General features: G+C 41.7%; 2 protein-coding genes across 3 annotated transcripts in view; one reads left to right on the plus strand and one right to left on the minus strand.

Annotated features, from left to right (window-relative positions):
- The window catches only part of TMEM241 (transmembrane protein 241), a 202,576-nt gene that overhangs the window by 167,634 nt on the left and 17,508 nt on the right, over positions 1-17,434 (plus strand).
- Positions 1-17,434, minus strand: part of CABLES1 (Cdk5 and Abl enzyme substrate 1) — a 110,392-nt gene that overhangs the window by 56,321 nt on the left and 36,637 nt on the right. The window lies entirely within an intron of this gene.

The raw sequence follows: 17,434 nt of genomic DNA on the forward strand, positions 1-17,434 counted from the left end.
ACTCTCCCCAGTTTATACCCAAACTTGCTGTTATCTTTCCAGATTCCATTCTTCAATGGGTTTAAATACCTACAGAAGGACAGAATATCATTTATTTTGTTGAAGATAGTGTAGACCTATATCCATATCACTATGAACCAAAACTGACTTCCTATCATTCACATTGCTCTAAGGAATGCATTTTATTGTACTTCTCTTCACACTCCGCTCCCCTCCAAACGCTATTTTCCTCCAGTTTTCACATATGTATGGGCAATTATTGTCCCCTGGTGTCTCACTGCTGTTGGGGGTGGATCTAAATATAGAGTTCAAAGATTGTAAAACTAGCAGTAGTAGGTGCTAAATAGCAGTTTAAAAATGAGCTCTCATTAATTAATTCGGTCACAAATCTCATTAATTCTGATGTTAATTTTATGAGGTTCTATACGTAGCAAGGAGGTTCTCTTTGTTGAGCCAGACACCCCTTTGATGAAATGCAGCTGTCAAGGTTACATATGTTTATTTCCTTTACTCTCAGGTTTTTTGATCTGTATTTTTATCATGAAAAGATTGAAATAAAGAAAAAAAAATCATGGCCTAACACTTAAGAGGACAGAATTTACTCTATAGCACAGGCGAGGAGTGTTGTTTTTGTTAGAAGGAAAATAAGAGCAGGACAGGGGGTGCAGGGGAACTCCAATACTGCATTAAGGAGGGTGCTGCCGCACAGCCATCAAGTTACTAGGGCCAACGGGGGCAGCGCTCTTCCCAAGCCTGCTGGATTGAGGTGCTGTGGAGAGGGTGCAGGAGTAGTGCAGGGACTGTAATGTCAGTGGGAGGCATGTTTTGAATGAGGGACAGAAATGTGGGGAGCACCCACTGCACAGCTCTGCCCCTTCCTTTCCTCCCTACATTTCTCTGACCTCCCCCTTTCCCCTAGCACAGGGAAGGAGGGGATTCTGGGTACTTCCCCTGAACAGGGAGCTCCTAGTGGAGTTGCCATGGGGAGAAATTGTTGAAGGATGGGGGCAGTTGTGGAGGAGGGGTCAGGTGGCACCACTTCTCTTCTCTCCTAAGTCACTGAAGGGAAGGTGCCCAACTCTCCTCCGCCTTGCCCTTCCCCCCCCTTCCCCCATGATGGTTCTGCTTCATCAGCACTTCTGAGCTCCCAGAGAATAAAAGGTCCCTTTGAGCACAATCTCTTACTCATCAAGGGATCACTGAAAACCCAGTTTTTGGAAACCCCATTCTTCATGAAAACTAGTCTTCCAACTGCGTTTTGAAAAAAAAAAAAAATAGTGTTTGGATGATCCCTTACTCTAACAATAGTCGTCTCCTAGGATACGCTGGCCCCTCAGTAGCTGTGCCAAAACACAGATCAAAGGGGTAAAGGTTGGCAAGGTGGCAGAGCCCACCACTTTGTATCCTGCTAATCAGCACACCCTCTGCCCGACTCCAACACCCACAACATCCCCCCCCTGCACTGCTCTGACCCTACCCCCAATATCCCTATCTTTGAACCCCCCAAAATCTGAAAATATTATGAGTAGCTCATGAAGGCAGATACTGTGTATCAGGCAACCCCTTGATCAAATGACCTAGCGACTTGCTTTCCTTTGATCGCACTCCATCCCATTGTTCAGGAAATAGCTGAAGATCAAGAGTCATGATTACATTACTCTAACTGCTTACTGGAATCTTTCATCTTCTCTCTGTAATTAATGCTGACTTCCTTGACAATACTTTTCAATTAGAAGTAGAGTCTGCATGTGGATGTTAGAGCACTTTAAAATATTACTCTGAAATTGGAAATTTTGGACATCCAAAAGGAGACCCAGCAGAATGCAGGCGGAGAGCAAGGAACACGCACAACACACATCAGTGAAAGCTGACAGCTGAGCTGGAACTCAGTGCATGGATGCAGCTCAGGTTCAATGGCCAGAGCACATCACATTGAGCCAGCCAATTACTGTGACAACAGATTGACAGCAAATCATCTGTCTTGCGACAGATCACTAGTTTTGCTGCACATACACATTTTACTCTCTTAGGTTCATTGGTTCTGGGTTGACCCACGGTGTAGCAGTCACTCTGCCCTCAATAACTTTTAAAATATTGCTTCCCCAAAGGGGCAGTGGGTACTGTGCATTAGCTAAGACAAATGCCAAGTGGGTGAGGGTCAGAACAAAAGCCTAAGCCCGTATGTGGGTGGGGGGGGGCAGTTCTAAGAACCAGGTGACTTTATAAATACATAATTTTTAGGAGATCTGTATTTAACGAATGCCTAGCTTAAATGACCCCAAATATGAACCACTAAACTTACACTGCATCCCCTGAGCGACAGCAAGTTTCAAGACAATCTTGAGTACAGTTTTAGAGTACTTAGCCAGCCAATTACTATAACACCACATGAAAACAAAACAAGGCACCAAAAAAAAAAAAAAAAAAAAAAGAAGGGGGAGTAAGGAAAAAATAAATCTAGCTTTCGTGCAATGTCACAGTTGATATTAACCCTGGTGAGCCCATTCAAACGCTCCTTTCCCATAGTTGAACTGTGATAGTTCTTTATATGCTTCAACATGTCAGACAGGTTATTATCCCTATCACTGAATCAAAACTCAAGCACGCAAGGTATAATATAACAGGCTGAGCTGAAGACAAAGGGATGACATATATATAGTAAATACAGACACAGATACAGAGGGATAGTGTCCAAAAATTTCAAACATGTGTCCTCACTAAACTCACTGTACAAGATTGTCCCCACATATTTTCACCTTGAATCTGGGCCTATAGACTACAAAAGCCTATGACGATGGCCAAGCTCCCAAGTTAGGGCTCAACCAACCAACCAGTCACCTCTTTTAGAAATCATATGAAGATAATAATGAGGAATTCTCACACATAAATAATTCCTTAGTCAACTAGATGTAAAACTATACAGACACTAAAATGTAACAATTCTCTACCTTTCAACATGCACTTGATCCAGCACCAGCCACTAGTAGTGGTTTGTTTATATAATCAGCTGATCTGAGAGGACATGTTTATCAGGGTGTAATCCTGTGCCATCAGAACTGATATATTTTTATTAATATTTATGAACATTTTAAACTCTTTAATATGATAAAAATCTATATCAGTTAACAAAAAAAATTATGTCTTTTACCAAATCACATCTCTTATTTGCTTAAATTTGCAGCTCTAAGCTGAGAGTGTGTCTCACATTTTGGTCCGATAGGGATGGGCATAAAAACAAGTTGTGAAACTTATCAAATGCCAAAAAATTAACAAGTGTCTAAATTTGAGGCTCCCTTTGAACTTGAGGCCCAGGCCAAATGGCCCTCCTGGCCCCCCCTCTGATAGGCCTTGTGTCAGATTGAGCCATGATTTAACGTCATACCTTTAAACCCTACTCAAGACAAAGTCATAGACATGTCCATTTTCTTCCCATCGCTATTCCTTTTTCACTTTGTGTGCTTGAGAATAAAAAGTTTGCAACTAAATTCTGTCCAGTGTGGAGGACTATTCCTAGTGCTTTACCCTACTTGTGCAAATACGCAGCCTTTGCTCATACTTGTCCTGGAATGCAGCTCCCTGCTGTTCACAGTGCAGTGCATTTGTGTAATTTGCAGAGTAGTTTGAGAGATTAAAAGAAGTGAGCCAAACTATGAGCTACAGCAGTAACATTCCTTACATTTACAGCGGAATATTATGTATAACAAATGTTCAAGCAAAGAAATTCCAAGGATTATGGGTTCCCTAGCGGAATCTGAGCTTTCACTGAAAAAACATAGTCCATTTGGATGTGAAGGTAGCCTTGAGAAGATGTACTGCTTTGAGTCGTATCCAGGCAGACTGAAACAATAGCATTGAGTGTGAATTTCCTCCAATTCATCAGGGGGACGTACTTTTGAAGCCTAATTATGATCACTTAAATGCCAACATGATAAGCCTTTTCACAACTGAATGTCATACTAGAAACAGCAACTAAGGAACAGGTTTCAGAGTAGCAGCCGTGTTAACCTGTATTCGCAAAAAGAAAAGGAGTACTTGTGGCACCTTAGAGACTAACCAATTTATTTGAGCATAAGCTTTCTTGACCTACAGCTCACTTCATCACTTCATTATGCTCAGATAAATTGGTTAGTCCCTAAGGTGCCACAAGTACTCCTTTTCTTTCAACTAAGGAACGTTATCTTCTGTGAACGAACCCACATCCTGTGTTGCACAAACATTAAAAAAGGACTTTTTTAAAGGAATAAAGCTTTTGAAATGGTAAACTATAGAAATAATGCTGTAAATGGGGGCATTTGACTTTATTTGCATTGACAAAGTGTTTCTAATCACCTGTACTTATTTTTTTTAATGTTGATTTCTAACATTAGAACTTTCTTCCTCTGAGTTCTCACGCTTAGTGCTTATTTGTACAAACTAAAATGGTGCATTTTAAAACTTGTCAACTAAAGTGTTTTGGGGTTGACACACAAATGTTCATCAAAAATAATTTGTTTTCATTCACACATTGTGATTTTGGTGCAAGACTGTATGTGGAAACTTATTTTGGAATAAAAATGTTCTACTTCAAGAAAAAAATTAATAGGACACTTATTCTGAAGTAAGAATGATCAAACGCACACTTGCCTAAAATGACAACAGTGTGTGAATTAAACAGATTTAGTTATTTTGGTGCAAGTTTGTGTGTAAACCAGCCTTTAGTTAACATGGTTTAAAATTAGTATAGGTTCACCTCTGCTGGCTAACTCATGCTAAAATATGACTTGCCTTGTTTACACTTCTGTATTAAAATACATTAGTTAAAATGTTAAAGGGTTTCTTGACTAGGAAAATTGGTCGAGTTTAGTTCTGGTTTAGCTAACACATGCTAGCTAAGCCTGACCTAAACTCAGCCATTTTCTCTAGTGTAGATGCAAGGTAACACCTTCGCTTGATTTAGCTGGCCAAATTTCTCCCACAGTAATATGCTGCTGTGTAGATGGGGCCTAAATAAATATTGCCATATGTAGCTGAGTGGACCATATTCTCTTGCCTGGAATTAAGGGTTTCATATCAATTTTTGAGGGAGGATAACTTCATAGTTCTGAAATCCAGACCTTGTTAAAATGTTGCTGCCCAGAATCCCATGTTAGCAGAAAGTGCCAATATCCAGCCTTTTGATTTTTGCCACATGGCAGCAATTTCCCTTAAACATTTATCTGAAAAAATCTTCTTGGCTACCTATTCCTTCTCAGCTCATTACATCAGCCTACAAATGACAAATATGGATTAAGAATGGGATAAATGATAGGTCTTAAAATGGAACTGTAAATGGGGAATCATCATCAAGTGTGTGTGTTTCCTGTGCAGTCCCACAGGGATCAGTTTTGGCCCTGAGCTATTTAACGTTTTTATCAATGACCTGGAAAAAAACATAAAATTATCACTGATAAAGTTTGCTGATGACACAAAAATTGAGGGACTGAAAATATTGAAAAGGCAGGTCACTGATTCAGAATAATCTGGATCACTTGGTAGGCTAGGGGCAAGCAAACAGTATGCATTTTAATACAGCTAAATATAAACGTATACATCTAGGAACAAAGAATGTAGACCACGCTTACAGGATGGGAGACTATATCCTCAGAAACAGTGAGTCTGAAAAAGATTTGGGGATCATGGTGGATAATCAGCTGAACATGAACTCAGTGTGATGCTGTGGCCAAATGAGCTAATGCAATCATGGGATGCATAAATAAAGGAATCTCGAGTAGGAGCAGGGAGGTTATTTTACTTCTGTAGTTAGCACTGGTGTGACTGCTGCTGGAACACTGTGTCAAGTTCTGGTGGCCCCAGTTCATGAAGATGTTGATAAATCAGGGCTAGTCTACACTGGCAACGTTAAAGCTCAGCGCTCTTTAAAAAAACCACCTCCAGGAGGGGCGTAGCTACCAGCACTGAGAGTGCGGTGATTTTTCACTGGGGTGATTTTTCACCCCCTTGAGCAAGAAAGTTGCTGTGCTGTAAAGTGCCAGTATAGACAGGCCCTTAGGGAAGATTCAGAGAAGAGCCCCGAGAATGACGAAAGGATTAAAAAACATGCTTGACTGTGATAGATTAAATAGATTCAGCAAACTCAATCTAACAAAGAGAAGGATAAGGGGTGATTTGATTTGTGTCTATAGGGGTCTATATAGGGACAAATATTTAATAATGGGCTCCTCAATCTCGCAGAGAAAGGTATAACACAATCCAATAGCGGGAAGTTGAAGCTAGACAAATTCAGACTGAAAATAAAGTGTAGATTTTTGACAGAGGGGGCAATTAGTTATTGGAACAATTTACCAAGGGTTGTGGTGGATTCTCCATCACTGACCATTTTTACATCAAGACTGGATGATTTTTTTAAATTATATGTTCTTAGGAATTATTTTGGGGGACGTTTTATGGACGTTTCTGTTATATAGGAGGTCAGACTAGACCAGGGGTTCTCAAACTTGCACTGTGACCCCCTTCTGACAACAAAAATTACTACATGACCCCAGGAGGGGGGACTGAAACCTAAGCCCACCCAAACCCCACTGGCCTAGGGGATGGGGGGACAAAGCTCAAGGGCTTTAGCCCCAGGCAGGGGGCCTGTAACCTGAGCCCTACCGTCCAGGGCTGAAGCCCTGGGGCTTCGGCTTTGGTCCCAGGCAGTGGGGCTCAGGCTTCAGCCACAGCAAGTCTAAGCCACCCCTGGCAACCCACAGTTTGAGTACCGCTCGACTAGATGATCACAATGGTCCCTTCTGGCTTTGGAATCTATAAATCTATGAGCATACTAAATCTGGGCAAGACACTAAAAAGTTGTTTGGTTGGCCAATGTTTTAAACTGTCATTTTTAAAGGAGCTCATGGCCCCATTTGCACTTTGGATTAATCAGTGACCAGCTGCCTGATTCCACATAACAATGTTTAAACCAAAAATATCTTGTCTGTTGTTCCCCACGCAAAACATGATTGATCCTTAAAAAAAAAAAGGAGTTATTAAGTATATTGTTCAATAACTAAAACAAATACAAATACGTAAATGAAGGGAGTAAATCAGTTACAAAAAAAAAAAGCCATATTCTGTTCACAACTCTCAATAAAGTTAACTTCTCACTCTACTTGACAATGACAATGTGAGTACATTGCAAGAATGGATTCATTAAACAATTTACCATTCTCAGAGAAATAGTAGTCAATTGCTGCAATACACACAGATCAATTACATCAATCAGATGTACAAGTAAACCTTAAGAAGCAACAGCAGAGATGCCATTGAGCCATGAAGTTCAGATCTGAACTACGAGATAAGAATGGCAGTGTTGCTCGAAAGAAGAAAAATCCCACTCTCTTGGTTTCTAGACCACATTCACTATGGGTGTGATACTAAATCTGCTGAAGTTAATGGTGCAGCTCTCACTGACTTCAAAGGAGCAGCATCAGACATTAGGGATTTTTTTTAAAACAGGTATCAGAGGGGCTTACAAAAAGGTACTGGTGCAGGTACAGCTCCTCCAGAATCCATGATTAAAGCATCTTAAACCAAACCAATAGCTATATATGAATTGGAAAAAAAAAGGCCGGATTTTGTATGAACAAATATGTATATAATTTGTTATCCATAAAATTATCCTTGTCTGGGGTGTTCACTGCTACTGAAATCCCACGATAGGTACAACAGCCATAGACAAGCTGCAGGTATTCTAATAAGCAAGTGTTCAAATGATTAACAATGATGAAAAATGGTCAAGAGTCAAGAAATCATGTCAATTTGAGATTGTCATAGTTCAGGTGTCCAATATGTTCATCTCATTTCTGTAGTGACCAGCACCAATATGAGAAAACAAGTGCCAGAGAAGCAGCAGGGTTGGACTGTCAGAGCTGTTAACTGTTTATACCAGAGTTTAAAATATTGTATCTTGGGACTATTAGAGGGACCAGAATTGCCTAATTTCCTGGGAGACATGGCAGGTTTGATTTAAATGTACTCTCTGCTGCGAGGACTCAAAAAGTCATTGAAGAGGCGTTCTCAATTAAAGAAGGCTGTCTTGGACATTACACTATTAGCTCCTAGGATTTTGAAGAATGGAAGAAGAGCCATTAAACAACACTATCAACATGTAAGGATGTTTCACAAAATCCAGGTATCCACATCATTATAGAATAGAAGGTAGTTTTTGGTCTCTGCTCATCTAACATTACAGAAAGAGAAATATAGGAAAACAAATCCTGAATAAGCTTCTGAAAAAAAAGAATTGTCCAGAGGCACCCAAAGTGATAGGAAGGCACAGGACAGGCTGATGCAAGAGCTGTAATTAATCATATGTAATAAAAACTACAAAGAGCTGCCTAGTAACCCATAAAGCCTCGAAAGAAATCCAACGCATGATTCAGATCTTTAAAACTGTTTAGTAGTTTTCGAATGCAGCTGCAGTTGAGCGCTTAAAAAACCCCCAAAGAACATTCAGCGTATTTTGAAAATTACATCAATTGTTTTGTTAATCAAGAAACAGTCATTCAAACCACAGAATACAAAAAAGGATGCTTTGAAAGATAACTCAGCTTAATAGCTACCTCTGTGCAGGATGAAGTTATGGTTTGGAACATGACTTTTTGCACAGGACATTAAGGAGGTCTCATTGATATTCTGATTCAAGAGAAAGCAGTTATCCGACTGTGGTGATGAATGACCAACATTGACTCAACAACCTGTTCCTGTTGAGGCATGCATTGCGAAACTAGATGAGCCTAACTCTCTGTAGACTAAAGTCTGGAGATGATTTCAACAGTGCCATTTTTCCTGTTTGCTCTCCCTCATCTCCTCCAGGGCAAGTTTTTGAGACTTTCCAGTTTAAAAGAAGAGGGTGGGAAACAGCTTAGACAGAACTAACCTCAGCCCCCAGTTATAAGAATGCTTCTCCCAGCTGGGACCTTCCCAAGCATTCTCCGTGCTTGAACCTGCCTCCTCACCTACTTTGCAATCCAAACCATTTTCTCCTTCTCTAGCCCTCATCCTCTCCCAGTGCTGAACGTCTAGACACAAACTTTGAAGTAGCTCACAAAATTCTACCATAGTAACCCATAAAACACTGGACCCATTCTGTACAGTATGTGAGCATACTAAACACATACATATTAAACATTAAAGATTTTGATAAATGGAGGGAAGACCTAGTAGAATTATATACACACACAAGCACTCTCTCTAGAAAACTGTACCACAAGTCCCCCCAGTTAACCAGAATAATCTGTGTCTGATAGATGGATCAGAGGCTGTGTCTACACTACAGAGACTATATTGGCATAGCCCTGTAGTGTAGACTCAGCCTACAGAGACAGATGTGGGTTTTCTGTCGGTGTAGGCACACCACCTCCCTGAATGAAGTTAGTTATGTTGACAGAAGCACTCTTTTTTCAACATAGCTGTGCCTACTGTGGGGGTTTGGTCGGCATAGCTATTCTCAGTCAGGGGTGTGATTTCTTTTTCCACATAGAAGTAGCTATGTCAGCCTAATTTAAGGGTAGATCAACCATGATTCTTCTTGAACTTGCACCCGTGTAAATCACGAGTAACTCCACTGAAGTCAGTGAAAGCAACCTCTCTTTATTACACACACACACACAGTACATAAATGGTTCTGGTAAACTGAAGGGAGATATGGTAGAATTGTGTGAGGATGCTCAAAACAGTACTGGCCTCTTCTGCTTATCAGTTCAGCCTCAGACTTGTTGAAAGAAGTGTGGTTCTGGGTCCAAGTGGGATTTACAAACAAAAACAAACACAAACACAAACACAGTGTGTTTGAAGCAGCAGGAAGTTTCTCACTAGGTAAGATGCGGTCCTGCAGCTCTGATGGAAGGGAAACCCAAAATGTTGGGGTCTGGGGCCTAGTTTGTCTTTATCTTCTCTAGCTGCTGCGTGAAGCCTATTGTTTTTTCTCTGCAGGCAGTAGCCTCTGTTACCCATCCTCCTACTGCTGACCATGACCCAACTGTAACGAGACATATGACAGTGCTCGCTAGGAATAGGGTTTCAGTACAAGAGGTTAGAGCTTCAAAAAATATCCCTCAGCCTCCTAAAATGTATATAACACATTACATACAGTTGGTCATTTATTCAGCCAAAAGCATTTTTGATTCACTTCTACAAATTATTTTATTTTACTGTCTGTTGAATAATTTAAACAGGACTGTAAGAAGGCAGTACTACTGGAGCACTTTCCTCTTGCATGTTGCAACAGGACATGCCTGCCTCAGTTTCCCTGCTTCAGAGTCCCCAGAAATAGTCCGTTAAGTCTTTCTGAATATCTCTCTCACTCACTTGTAGGGTTAATTTATTACAAAAGTCCTGTGTATATAAATCATAACAAATCCCGCACAATCATAGGCCAGAATTACCCAGCATTGTCGAAACAGTACGTGCAACATGTCAAGTACAGCCCCAGCTACTCTCATCACACCCCCACTCTCCAGTACAGCTCCAAGAACTCTTGCCATGCCCCACTTCCAGACTTCAGCTCTCTAGCTCAGAGAGCCAGCAGGCATCTCCCTCAGCGGCTCTCACCCTTCAGCCCTCTTGAGCTTTCTCTGGCCATGGTTCTCTGGCTCAGGAAGATCAGGAGGCCAGCCCCACCCCTGGCCTCCTAGCCCCAAACCCTTTCCAGCCTCTGAGCACTGGCTCTGGTTCAGGAAGGTCAGTAGGACAGCCCTTCTACTGGCTCCCTGATAATTCCTCCTTCTTTCCAGTGAGGGCCTGCAGAGAGCTTTCTACTCACTGCAGCTTTCCCTGGAGACCCTCTCCAGTCTCTTGATGCCCAGACAGCTCTCACCTGCCCTTTTCCTGACTGAATCTCCTTGACTCACTGGGTCTCTCCAACACACTAGTCTCCTCTTCCCTCAGATCCTCCCTTCCCATATCCAGGGTACTGCCCTGCCCTCTTAATTGGCCAAAGTGGGGCACCTGTTCTGGCACAGGGGGTGCTGGACCTGCTTCTTTTACTGGAGCTGGCCAGCCACCCTGTGACAGGGACTAAATAAAAAACAAAACAAAACACTGTTTTTTGTACCCTTTGCTAGTTCTTCAGGAACTATTGGGCAAGGCTTGTGTACAAAGATACATTTTCAATAGCTCAGGACATTAACGTGGCTCTCTTTTTCAGAACAGCCATTACTACAATACATGCAGCATCTTATAAGAAGACATCATTGTGCAGACATCAAAGACATTCAAAGCTAGCAAAAGGAGCAAAATCACATTATAAATCATTTGTCCTATAAACACCATTGCTAGTTCCAAAACAATAGCTTTGTAAAGGGTATACAAATCCCTCATCTTTATTTTCTCTTTATATGGTCCATGTTTTACTAGAATAGCCTTTCTCTGTGCAAAATAACCTCTTTATTCCTACTTGAGTTTCTCCTGTTTATGCATCCCCAGATGACATTAGCTCTTTTGGAAACATAAGACCGGGAGGTCACGTTCAACTGATTATCCACCATGACCTCCAAATCTTTTTTTAGAGTCACTGCTTTCCAGTAGAGTCCCCCATCCTGGAAGTATGGCCTACATTCTTTGTTCCCAGATGCACACATTTACCCGTATCAAAATGCACATTGTTTGCTTGTGTTCAGTTTACCAAATTGCTTTGAAGCAGTGACTATTCCTCTTTATTATTTAAATTATTATTAAATAACTCCCCAACTTTTATGTCATCTGCAAATTTTATCAGTGATGATTTTATGTTTTCTTCCAGGTCATTGATAAAAACCATCAAATAGCATAAGGCCAAGAACCAATCCCTACCGGAACTCACTGGAAATAGACCCACTCGATGAGGATTCCACATTTACCGTTACATTTACAGTTATATTTTGAGATCTATCAGTTAGTCAGTTTTTAATCCATTTAACGTGTGTCATACTACTTTTATAGCGTTCTAGTATTTTAATCAGAATCTTATGTGGTATCAAATCTAATGCCTTACAAAAGGTCTAAGTATATTATGTCCAACATTACTGCCTGTATCAACCCAAACTTGTAGTCTCATCAAAAAAATTATTAAGTTAGTTTGACAGGATCTATTTTCCATAAATACTTGTTGATTTGCATTAACTATATTATCCTCCTTTAATTCTTTATTAATCAAATCCTTTATCAGTCATTCCATTATCATGCCTAGGTTCGATGTCAGGCTGACAGGCTTATAATTACTTGGGTCATCCTATTTACCCTTTTTAAAAACCTGCACAACATTAGCTTTCTTCCAGTTTTCTGGAACTTTCCCAGTGCTCCAAAACTTATTGAAAATCAACAATAATGGCCAAATGAGCACCAGAGCCAGCTCTTTTAAATCTCTTGGATGCAAGTTCTCTGGACCTGCTGATTTGACAATGTCTAACTTCAGTAGCTTCTGTTTAACATCCTCCAGCGATACTAGTGGAATGGAAAGAGTATAATCATCTCTATATGATGAGACTATATAATATGTTTTCCCCAAATACAGAACAGAAATACTTATTGAACATGTCTTCCTTTTATGCATTATCATTAATAATTCTATCATTTCCATCTAGTAATGGACTAATACCATTCTCAGGATTCTTTTTATTCCTAATATATTTTAAAAAACCTTCTTATTGTCTTTAACTCTGCAGGCCAAAGACCTCTCCTTGTGTCCCGAGTCATCCCTTATCAATTTCTTAATTTTAACTTCTGATTTATATTAGTGACGATCAACTTCCTTCTTCTTATTTTTTTTGTTATAGCTACATATTGATACACAGCTGCCTTTACTTCCCCTCTAAACCAGGTTGTTTCTTTAACCTGTATGGCCTTCTTCCTTGATTGTGGCTTTTTTGGGCATCTGGTAGGGTATGCTTAGCTTGTGCTACAACAAGAAGCATTTTCAATACAGAGCACTCCTTTTTTGCCACATTTTCATTAACGCTCAGGTCTTAGTTCTCAGACCCGATTTAACTGTAACCAGAATCTCCTCTCATATTACACACGCATATACACACCCTACTGTAAGAGGGACCTATCCTGAAACAATATGCAAACCAGCCTAAACCATCAGCCGAGAAGCTGACAGGAAGGAACTACAATCACTTATTCTAAGAAGGTCTTAAGTCATGGCAAAGTCAGCTGAAGCAAATTTTCAAGATGACCTAACCATAGGGCTCAAGCCCAAAACTTTTTTGGATAGACAAGTCAGCAGCCACAGACATACTGCAAGAAACCCATGAGAATCTCTTATACAGCTGATTTCTGAGCACGTCCATACTTGTGTTCTTTGGCAATATGCAGATTCCTGTCATGATTTTGATCTGTGTACTTTAAGTCCTAATAAAGTTGTCTTTCAACAAGGGTTTCACTGTAGCCTGCTCATCCATCTCAACATAGACCTAGCTCAAATGCCGGCTGGGAGCAGCTTTCACTCTGTCCTGCTGTTCATCTGATATTGCTGAAGGCAGATGTGGGGACATGCTGTCCTTCCAATCCTTCAGGAAGCAAAGTTTTGTTGTTGTTGTTTTTATTTTAGCTGTTTTGAGGAGAAAAACCTCAGTGCTAATAAAGAAACAGAGGCATTTAGTTAAAAATCTGGTGAAAGCTCTGCTACAAAGAAAGCCGTGGAGTCTGCCATGTGTACCTCTTGGAGAGAATTCTGGGGAGTTCTTCCTGAGGGCCATCCCAAACCCAGGCTCAGAGCAAAGACCTGGTCGGCCTCCAGTTGCCACACCCCACTGTGAAGACTGTGACATGGAGGGGACTGAGAATCCCTGAATTAAGTGCAAAATGGAGGGAACTGAATGGAACTCAACCCTTGTGACCTGCAACTCCATAATAAAGCAAAAGATTTTATTTTACTCCATTTATACTTGTTCTGAGGTTTTCAGTGCACTATTCTTTTTCTGAACTTGACTACATTGTGAAGAAATGATAGGCTTCCTGTTTGCATTAGTCTAACACTTAGCTAGCTCGGCTGTGGTGCAATGTATCTGTTGGTAACAGCTGGCCAAAACCTAAAACTGGACTGCAGCCCTACATAATGTATCAGTGAGCAGTAACTCCAATGATGTCAATGGAATTACATTACTGTAAGTCGGAGAAGAATCAAAGCCCTGAGACTGTCTAGCATTTATACAAACACCAGCTTGGCTATACTGATGAAAGGAATGCTTGTAATACACTTGCGGCCATTCATGAAACCAAAACAAAAGCTATGGAGGTAACCAGTACAGTGACAAACATTTTTAAAAGTACTTCCCTTTCACCCCTGAAGAGGACTGCTACCTTATATGAATCTTTGCAGCTGAGAAAGGCACCCAAGGCACACAGATACTGACAAAATGTATTTCTTGTTTTTATTTTTAGTATGCCTCAAAACACATTAAGGCAATTTTTCTTTGGGGGGGGGGGAAGGGGAGTGCTAATTTTCACATTTAAGTAAAGGTAGATTTAAAAAAAAAATCAAATACAGATCATATTTCTTGCCAAATTATAATAATTTTTAAGTAGGTAAAACTCAGGACTAAACTACTTGACTATGTAAGTCCACACAGCTGAAAGTTGCACTCCATATTATCTTTTCTCAAAGTAACTCTGGGATTTCATAAGAGACCATATATAGTTAGATAAAAAGAACCTTAAATAATTAATATATACGGAGTTTAACAATTTTCACAAGTAAAAAAGAAAAGCCAATAAACATGCCACTAAAAGCAGAACTGATCCACCTAAAACTTCCAGAAATACCCTGAAAGAAACCACTGGCTTACTTATACTGAAAAACAATTTAATTAGCATGCACCAGTGTAAACAAACATCCAAAGCTGTAACAGCAAAAGATGATGTTACTTTTATATGATCTCTCAAACAGCCCCAACATCAACTTTCCAGCATAGATTATCTGTTCAATTGCCAACTACGTTTTAAATCTAGGAGAAAAATTAAGTTAAATCACATTCATTTATACCAAAAACTTTTAATGACTGCTTCATATTAAATTGGTCTCTAAAATAACACAATGGAATCCTTGTTACTAGCATCCTAATGACACAATGTGTTTTAAGGCCTAGTCACCTATTTCATAACTATAATTGAAAGGGAACTAACCCAGACACATACATAGATGTGATGGGGCATACCTGCCCGGCACTGGACAGAAAGAGGTTAACCCCATACTTTGGGCTAAGGAATCCATGCCCCCTTGCCCCGGCTGGGAATGCTCCAACTGGAACCACAGTATAAAAGGGAGCAGCTCAGCTCACTTTGGGCTGTCCATGGAGGAGAGAAGATGTGTGTTGCAGGCTCCTGCCTGGGTGCAGTTAGAGCCCCAGACCACAGAGGCCAGGCAGGCCGAGACTCAGGCAGATACTCAGTTGTCTGTGGAGGCCCACAAGGGGAAGGAGTTGCTGGGAACGTCACCTGCTGACCACCCTGGAGAACCAGAGGACCTGCGGATTATGGAGCAGGAAGATAGGGTAGGAAGTAGCCCAAGGGAATCAGACATTGATCTGATTGTGGAACTGGAAATGGAGTGAGTGTGTTTTGGAAGGATCCAAACTGACCCAGTGGTGGATACATGTTGTGGTGATAGTCCCTTGGGCTGGGACCTGGTAGAGTAGGTAGGGCCTGGCTGCCAACCCACCCCTGGGTGGTGGCCCACCCCTTTCTTGGCCACTAGGACAGGCCACTCTGTGCTGAGGAGTAGGCTTTCTAGCTTTGGCTGCTGGGCCAGGTTGCCCTGAATCCAAAAACAGCCCCCCACTCTGCCCATTGGACCATACTGCCCTGACCTACAGAGGAACCTCATTGATGTGGGCCACTAGGCCATGCTACCCTGAATCTAAGGACAGCCCTACTGTTTCTGACCATTAGGTCATGCTGCGCTGAGAGGAGTGGTTATTTGCACTTGGCTGTGTTGCTGTAGTACCCAAAGGGGTGATGGGGTATACCTGCCTTACAACAATAGGCTATCTTGCAAAATAATGGGTGAATACAAGACCAGATCATGGGGTGCAGTTGAACTAGGTGGACTTTGTTATGGTCTTCAACACAGGGATGAACTTTACCCCCTAAGTCTCTATTTGGAATACACTAAGCCCTGGTCTACACTACGGGGTTTGGTCGAATTTAGCCGCATTAGGTCAATTTTAAAATGAATGCGTCTACACAACCAACCCCGTTCTGTCGACTTAAAGGGTTCTTAAAATCGACTTCCGTACTCCTCCCCAGCGAAGGGAGTAGCGCTAAAATCGACCTTGCTGGATCGAATTTGGGGTAATGCAGACGCAATTCAATGGTATTGGCCTCCGGGAGCTATCCCAGAGTGCTCCAATGTGACCGCTCTGGACAGCGCTTTGAACTCTGATGCACTAGCCAGGTACACAGGAAAAGCCCTGGGGAATTTTGAATTTAATTTCCTGTTTGGTCAGCGTGGCGAGCTCAGCAGCACAGGTAACCATACAGTCCCCCCAGAATCGCAAACGAGCTCCAGCATGGACCAAAAGGGAGACACTGGATCTGACTGCTGTATGGGGAGGAGAATCTGTGCAGGCCGAACTCTGATCAAAAAGAAGAAATGCTAATATATATGCCAAAGTCACACAGGGCATGGTGGAGAGAGGCTACAACAGGGACACAGCAGTGCCGTGTGAAAGTTAAGGAGTTCAGGCAAGCCTACTAAAAGACAAAGGAGGTAAACGGTCACTCCAGGTCAGAGCCCCATACATGCCGCTTCTATGATCAGCTGCATGGCGTTCTAAGGGGGACCCTACCACTACCCCACCACTGTCTGTGGACACTTGCAAGGGGGTAGTCTCACGCAACAGGGAGGAGGAGGAGGAGGAGAACGTGCAGCAGGCAAGCAGTGAATCCATTCTCCCGGCAGCCAGGACCTTTTCATCACCCTGGAGCCAATACCCTCCCCAGGTGGGATCCCCGACCCTGAAGCCAGAGAAGGCACCTCTGGCGAGTGCACATTTGTAACTACAGTACAGGGTTTAAAAGGAATAGTGTTTAATGTTTGATTTGCCCTGAAGACTTGGGATGCATTCGCGGCCAGTACAGCTACTGGAAAAGTCTGTTAACGTGTCTGGGGATGGAGTGGGAATCCTCCAGGGACATCTCCATGAAGCTCTCCTGGAGGTACTCTGAAAGTCTTTGCAGAAGGTTTCTGGGGAGGGCTGCCTTATTTCATCCTCCACGGTAAGACATTTTACCACGCCAAGCCAGTAGCAAGTAGTCTGGAATCATTGCAGCACAAAGCATGGCAGCGAATGGTCCTGGGTTTTGGTCACATTCAAGCAACATTCAGTCTTTATCTTTCTGTGTTAGGCTCAGGAGAGTGATAACATTCATGATCACCTGGTTGAAATAGGGGGATTTTTGTAAGGGAACAGTAAAAGGACCCCGTTCATGCTGGGTT

Source organism: Lepidochelys kempii, chromosome 2 (assembly GCF_965140265.1).
Source record: "Lepidochelys kempii isolate rLepKem1 chromosome 2, rLepKem1.hap2, whole genome shotgun sequence".
Taxonomy (NCBI): domain Eukaryota; kingdom Metazoa; phylum Chordata; order Testudines; family Cheloniidae; genus Lepidochelys; species Lepidochelys kempii.